Source organism: Oryzias latipes, chromosome 13, assembly GCF_002234675.1.
Source record: "Oryzias latipes chromosome 13, ASM223467v1".
Lineage (NCBI taxonomy): Eukaryota > Metazoa > Chordata > Actinopteri > Beloniformes > Adrianichthyidae > Oryzias > Oryzias latipes.
This window is the reverse complement of record NC_019871.2, coordinates 32,624,934-32,632,578: the sequence shown is the minus strand read 5'-3', so window position 1 is coordinate 32,632,578 and position 7,645 is coordinate 32,624,934. Positions and strand designations below refer to the sequence as shown.

Here is a 7,645-nt window from a genome sequence, read left to right as displayed (position 1 = left end):
TATTGGTTTTTGAAATAAACATTAGAAAATAACTTCATTTTAGTTTTAAATTGGGTTTTAGACTTTAACTGACTTTGAACACCTGTTTCTGACTTATGTATCACTAAATCATAGTATTGGAGCATTGAAACTGAGTGTTTTTTTGAAGAGCTTCATTCATACTGATGTGTTTGTCTGTGCTTTATTTTGTTTTCACATTTTTCCCTCCATAATATGAACAATATCTATTAATAACATGGTGGCCTTGAGCATATATATTTTATAATTGTGACAACAACTCTTTATGTGGCAAAGATCATATGTCATTTATCGTTCCTAACACAAGCCACTGTATCTTTTTGTCAGGAGTGGGGTTTGAACCCACGCCCTCCGGAGGAGACTGCAACCTAAGCGCAGCGCCTTAGACCACTCAGCCATCCTTACCCTCACACTGATGGTCAAACTGAAGGAAGGAGTGGCTCGATTCCCAGGGGCGGCATGAAGAATTAATGCTACTGCCAACCTCATAAAAACGGACAGACAGTAGCTGCGTTTACATGGACAAAAGTAATCGGAATGAACACCTGATCAGAGAAAAAATGCGTTATGTAATCTCACCGTTCAGAACACTCTGACCCAATCAGACTCAGTGGATCAAAATTTCCTTCTGATGGAGATAGGTGGATTATGCTGATTGTTGATCTGATGGTGGTTCATTCAGATTGTGGGTCACTGCTGCTCTGGTTAACGTCATGCATAGACGGTGTGGCGCTCCAGAGGAGGCTTTGCACCGCAAACAGGACCAGCCGGCTGCTCCACGCGAGGGACCCATCCATGTTCCAGTTCAATTCAATTTTATTCTATTTGTATAGCCCAAATTCACAACAACAGTCGTCTCGATGGTCTCCAGTGTCCTTTCTTTAATTTTTTTCTAGTCTCTGGCAGCAGGAACGTTAAAAATTTTGATAAGGTATTAAAGTTTAACGTATTTGGCTCATTTTGTTACAGTTTTTCCGTGGTGGTGGTGGTGATAGTGGGGGGGGGGGGGTGAAAGTTTTTTTCTCCTCCAAAGGGGGGAACAAGAGAAAAAGTTTGAGAACCACTGATATATCGTATTCATTGTTTGGGAACATTTCATGGAAAAGTCCAAACTTTTAAACAGTAGTGTATATTAACACTTCTTTCAGCACCACAAAGAGAAACAAGATTTGTTTTGAAGAAGACCAATTTCCATGCACCCAGCCGGGTGCATCTCCATAATTTTACGTGTTTATTCTTTTAAAATGACAACATTTTTCAGATAATTTACGATTTTATTCTCAGAACTTTTTGTTTTTATGTTAGCTCTAACACTGCGGATATAGCAGGCTAATGCAACATAAATGCAGTTATCACTCACCAAGATAATGTATTTTCCTACAATCTATTAAAGTTTGATGCAGCTTTTTGCAAGATTCCTCATCTACCTAGGTACACACTTAGGCTACGTTCACACTGCAGGGCTTAATGCTCAATTCGGATTTTTTGAAAAAATCCGAATTGTTTGCTAGACCGTTCACATTTCCAAGTAAATCCGAACTTTTGTGATCTCCAGTGTGACCGTGACACGACCCAAACGAGACCCGCATGCGCAGAAGCCAGAAGAATACTCAACGGTGAACGACGTCACTCGTTTGCGGAGCCAACGTTAACAATGGATGTCAACAACAGTGTTGTCAAAAGCGGAGCTCTTTTTGTAATATTAAATTTATTTTCACAAAGGAGCAGCAAAATTACAATCTTCTCATTTTAAGAAGGCATTGGAGTCGGGATCGTCTGTACCCACTGTAGTGGAAGAGGAATGTGTATGTGCTGGGGCCGCGCGCCCGCGTGTGTGCAAGCGCGTGCCGCGATAGAGAATAGGGGGGGGCAGTGTGGGCGCGCATTCATGTTGTGTGTTACGGAGGACGGTAATAAAAGAAGGTTTCCCCCAAAATAAATGCTATGGACTCTTTATTAACCCGTTCTGGAGAATCTAAGGATCAGAACAGGGAGGAGGAGGGGGATTGCCTGGGTCCCCCGCGCTTCTGAGCACGGTCAAAGGGGAGAAAGAAAAAAAAGTTATCGCGGTAAAGGTTCAACACCACGCTCTGCCATTTATCTGGAATTTTTTTCAAAAACCGCCCAGTTGCGATCAGAGCCCTGGAGTTTGGCCTGAAAAGAGCGATCAGCCCAAATATTAATCCAATCAGTGACCTCCCTTCCCTTCTACTGACTGATCTCAGCAGCATCGTCCACCATGGTTGACGTTTACGTTCTCGTTCCCGCCTACTTCAACGCAAAATGATGACGTTTGTTGCGTGTCGATGACGTACAGTTCGGAATCAAGTCGCCTGGCCGGTCAGACGGCGGTCGCAATTGAAAAGATCGGCTACAATTCGGAATCAGGCCGGCAAACCCACGGGGCCTGGGTCGCATTTGAAAAGATCGGATCTGTGTCATTCAGACTGTCATGAAAAGATCGGAATTGGGCCGCTTAGGGGCAAAAAATTCGGAATTGGGTCGTTTCAGCCTGCAGTGTGAACGTAGCCTTATTAGAGGTTCTTGTCAAAAGGACGTTCAGATGCATTTCTAAGAACTACCAACTTTTTCCCTTACTCAGGTCTTCTTTTCTTCCACTCAGTCCTTCAAGCATATGTTGGAAAAACGTCAAAGATCAAAACAATGACAAGACGATCACTCCTACCAAATCCCAATGACCAACACTCCAAAATATTGACTGTCACCAGTGGGGAGGCTGAAAATTACAGATTTCAAAACCTGTTGTTTTTTTGGACATACAGTAGTATGTTTAGTTTATTGGAAGTTGTAAGTTGTGGGTGGGACTGATGTGTTGAGCTAGCTTGTGTACTTGTGTACACAAAGTTGGAGGCCATGTTGGATAGGTCCAGATGCCGGCTCACTGTGCTGCAGTTGCCCAAACAGAGCTGGAAAAACAAGAATGTGACTTTCCACCAGTAAATTATTACTGTCAGCTAATAAAGGAAAACTTCTAGAAAACATTTTCGGAAGATCTGAGTGAGTTTACTCTCAATAGTGAACGTTTAGACGGATCTTGTAGTCTGTTCAAAGTCCATGGTAGCTTTAGAATTCACACTATTTCATGTTTTCTGGCAGGACCACCGATCTTTTTTGGGGTATTTTGGAGGATGACCTGCTGAATTGAAGCATATTTCTAAGTGGAGGAAAAGAGACTAACCAGGATTCCCTCGGGAGGGGCGAATAAAGGCCGCCAGGTGCATTTCCCCCACAGCGGTGTGTCGTGTCTGGCTCCGGCTTGACAAGCCCTGGCGTGCTTTACAGCAAACGCCACCCGGGCCTGACCGCACCAGGGCCATAGACTGAAGTGCTCAGTACGCCCTCTTCCCCCCAGACCGGTGCAACTGGTGACCGACTGGGTGGAGACGAAACATTAATACCATGAGCCAGGGCTTATTTTTGTCATGATCAAAGTTTTTTTAAATCACTCATTAAACTCAATAAACTCATTGGGTGGGACCACTGGCAGGGGGGGAAGGCTGTGCTCAGTTCCTATCTTGCCTTTGTTTACACTCTCTTCCATCAGCTTAAACACACAACCCTCCCAACCCCCAAGCTAACTTTAGCTGTGCCACAAAAATGGCGAACAATGTCAGAGCCAAACGGGTTCTGAAGTGGTCTCTGTCTCCTTCTGACTGACTGAGACTGTGGTAGATGGCTGTGGGACATCAACATCGTCTTGGACCACAGCAGGCACTTCTAAATATTTTAAAAGTGCATCTAATGTGAATAGAAAAATAGAACATACTTACAAAGTATTTAGACAAATTTACCAAAGTAGAGGGGATTAAAACTGTATATTTTAATGCAATTTCTGACAACCACCACAAAGTAATTCTAATAATACTGAGAAAAAGAGACAAAGTACTGAATATATGTCATTACAAATATATAAATAACATGACAGCAGGTTATCATGTCGTGTTATGCTATTTTAATAAAAGCATAAGTGAAGGAATTAATTAAAGCAAAAAGAAAACCAACAAAAAGGTTTCATATCAAGAAAAAGTAAAGTCTCCAGGATGTCCTTTCTTCTCAGATTTGGCATGTTCTCCCTGTAAACTTGTGGGTTTTTCTCCGGGCGCCCGGTTTTTCACCACATTCACATTACAAAAACAACAAAATACAACCACAAGGAAGCACTATTCTGTGCTTTGATGTGCCGTCCCAAGTCCGGATAAATGCAGAGGGTGTTTACAGGGAGGCTTTTGGTGTAAACCAAAGCCAAATGACAAACAGCAAGGATTCACTATGGTGACCTCTAAAAGCCCCTTAAGACAGACCTCTTCAGGGACGTTCAGTCTATCACAGACTTTAAGCCTCCTCTGCAGACCAGTGAAGGCCCCACTTCTCTGTTAAATCAGCTGAACGACTAGTTTGCCCTCTTCGAGGTAGACAACAACACAATAGAACAAAACTATACCAGTGTAGCAGGAGGATGCTGCACGGCAATAGGCAATCCCCTCATGGGAGTAGTTTAAAAATGCTTCGGCCAAACACTTGAGCACTTGGTGTGCGGTGCCCCTCTGGGCTTCCTAGTAAGTGTGGTGATGCTGTCTCCCAGTGAGCCTGTTTTGGATTCCTAAATAAGTAAAAAAAAAACTCCCCTCTACGCCCAAGCGAGTTTATTTGAGTCCACATGGAAGACAAAAATTACATGTTTAAATTTCAGAGTGACGTTGGGGTGAATATGTTCTTTGATAAAAAGCGTTCTGCTGTACAGAGATCTTCGGTGAAGTGGAGTTTTGAAGAAGTTCGTCAGCGCCAATGAGTTATATTGCTAGAGGAGACATCACATGGTTCCTCATAGGAGGAGAGCACCACCATCTTGGTGAGGTCAAGTCACTGCTGCAGTGCATGCATGTGAACACATTTTTTGCTAAATGCCAATTCATTGTGCGGGCCAAAAATCAGAGAAATGAGTCCATGAAGGAGGAAGGTTTATCATTTCACAGGTAAGTATTATAATTTTTTTCTTTTAATGCTGCAGGGGCTTCATTAATAGAACACACGTTGACATGCATGATGCTGCAGGGCTATTATCAACATGCTGCATGATGTATGTATAATTTGCTGTCGACATAAATGTAAACTTTCTTTTGTTAAACCTACATACAGTATAGTAGGACTAGGCTATTGTAGTAATATAGATTTATACATTTATTTATTTAGTTTTACTTTTTTTCTTTTAACTTGTCCTGTCCAACAGCTGGGCAGAAAGATGAGAGCTGAGGGCCTCTTGTGTTGGACATATTTTCCTTTAACAACATGGGTTATGAATATACATACCTCTGGTATGTCTGAATAAACCCCTTTTGGAATTGAGGCCAAACTTTATTCATTTTAATCATATTTGAAAATCTTTTGTGTTGGAGCGGACGGAAAAGGAAAGAAGGGAAGAAAAGAGAGGGATGTTAGAGAGGGGGGGGGTAGGAGGGTGATTATAGAGGGGGGGGCGTAAAACCATGAAGCAGCATAAAGCCACATGTTGCTGTATGTTTATCATTACGGTAAGGTTCAGATGTATTACAAATCTAGAAGGGGCGGGGCCTGTCCACACAGACTCAAATGTTATAAACACATCTGTTGGCTGCAAAAATGTCCACATGTCTACATGTACACAAAACAGATAGTTTTCACACACGCATACTTATGCCTTCAAACCAACTAGTGTGAAATATTTCATTCAATCACACAAACTATTAGTGCAAAGGTGAGCTAAAACCTGGGGGGTATTCCAGAAAGCAGGTTATGCTAGCTCCCACGGTAAGTTTGAGGCTAAGGAAGTGGATAACCTCAGTTTTCGGTTCCAGAAACAGAGGTATGTTTCAGGGTAGGTCAAGTTGCCATGGAAACTGATGCTCTGAACATAACCTGGTCTGGAGCAGGTTTAGTTGAAGGTTAGTTTGTTTTCAGAGAGGTGAAGCAGCATGACGTGTCCATTTGAAGATGATTTAGTGGATGAAGAAGCTCAGATAATACTTTTTCCACCGTGAGAGGGTGATAAGACCACATATGGATGTTGGAAAGATAAACTATTTTACTTTGATCTAACTTAATTATTTGCTTCAGTTAAGATAAATCGTTTTTTTTCTTTCTTTTTTTGTTAAGTCAGCTTAAAAATAACACGTAGTTTTCAGACATTTATTTTTACTTATATTTAAATTAATTCAAAAGAGAGGTTCCAAAAGACCGGATATGAGTTGCCGTAATTACACTCGACTTGCTAACCCTGGGTTAATGCACGTGCACGCCGTGTACATAAAGACATTCTCAATGGATCACCGATTTCTGGAGTCACCATGGAAACGCGTGGAAAAAAAGAAAGCGCTATACTTCGGTGAGACGGAGTCTGAGTTTTTAATGATGGCGTATGAAGATTATACGTCCATCAGAAAAGTAATACAGCTGCATCATCAAAAGAAAGACTTTCTGCTTGTAGTAAGAACAGACAAAGTAAACGCACGAGTTTCTGATCTTATTTCCATTTTCCTTGTGACGCATATATATATAACTTATCCAATTTTGCCACCTTAAATGAATTACTTCTATTGGTAACAAAGTTAAATTTAATTCAATCAAATTTATGTATTTATCTAACTAAATGTCATATTACTCCAATTCAATTAATATTTTTTCCATCTTAATTCATTATATTTCTTGATCTCTCATATGTCTAAGTTTGAGCTGGCAGATATGCTCATTTTTATAACAATAAAAAGGACGGAAAAAACACACATCAAGCACAAATTCAGTATATAATTTTCCATCACTGTAATTACAGTGTGGATCAGTAGGGGTGCTATATAAACTCATCATCCTCTCCTTCACTCTCACTCATGGTGCAGAGACATGGGCACAGTAGGACAAAATCACTCGGCAAAACACAGTAAAACAGCTAAACAACTAAACACATTTGGTCAAAAAGCCACACTTAAACCAAAATCCGTCCAGACAGGCAAAGGAAATGGTATCCCATAATCCTTTGCGGTGCCGATCTAACAGCAGGACCAACGTTACACCAACTTAATTGAATTAATTTGAATGAAAGTAAAATAACTGTCTGAAAACTACGTGTTATTTTTAAACTGACTTAACAAACAAATGATTTATCTTAACTGAAGCAAATAACTATGTTACATAAAAGTAAAAAAGTTTAATTTTCCAACATCCATATGTGGTCTTATCACCCTCTCATGGTGGAAAAAGTATTATCTGAGCTTCTTCATCCATTAAATCATCTTCAAATGGACACGCCATGCTGCTTCACCTCTCTGTAAACAAACTAACCTTCAACTAAACCTGCTCCAGACCAGGTTATGTTTAGTGCATGAGTTGCTATGGCAACTTGACCTACCCTGAAACATACCTCCATTTCTGGAACCGAAAACTGAGGTTATCAACTTCCTTAGCCTCAAACTTACCGTGGGAGCTAGCATAACCTGCTTTCTGGAATACCCCTCTGGAAAACCACCCTGTGCTCAGGTGAGTGTTTATGTTCTTCTAAAAAGGATGATGGATTACGGGTCGGGGTCTCCGCTGAGGCAATCGGCGGTTGCCCCGGCCGGTTGGCTGCTTCGGTCCCATC

The 7,645-nt window shown here is 41.3% G+C and overlaps 1 non-coding gene across 1 annotated transcript; it reads right to left on the bottom strand.

Moving 5' to 3' along the window:
• Positions 1-339: 339 nt before the first annotated feature.
• On the bottom strand, positions 340-423 carry trnal-uag. Its single transcript has one exon. It is a non-coding gene; the product is annotated as a tRNA-Leu (tRNA).
• Between the last annotated feature and the right edge of the window lie 7,222 nt (positions 424-7,645).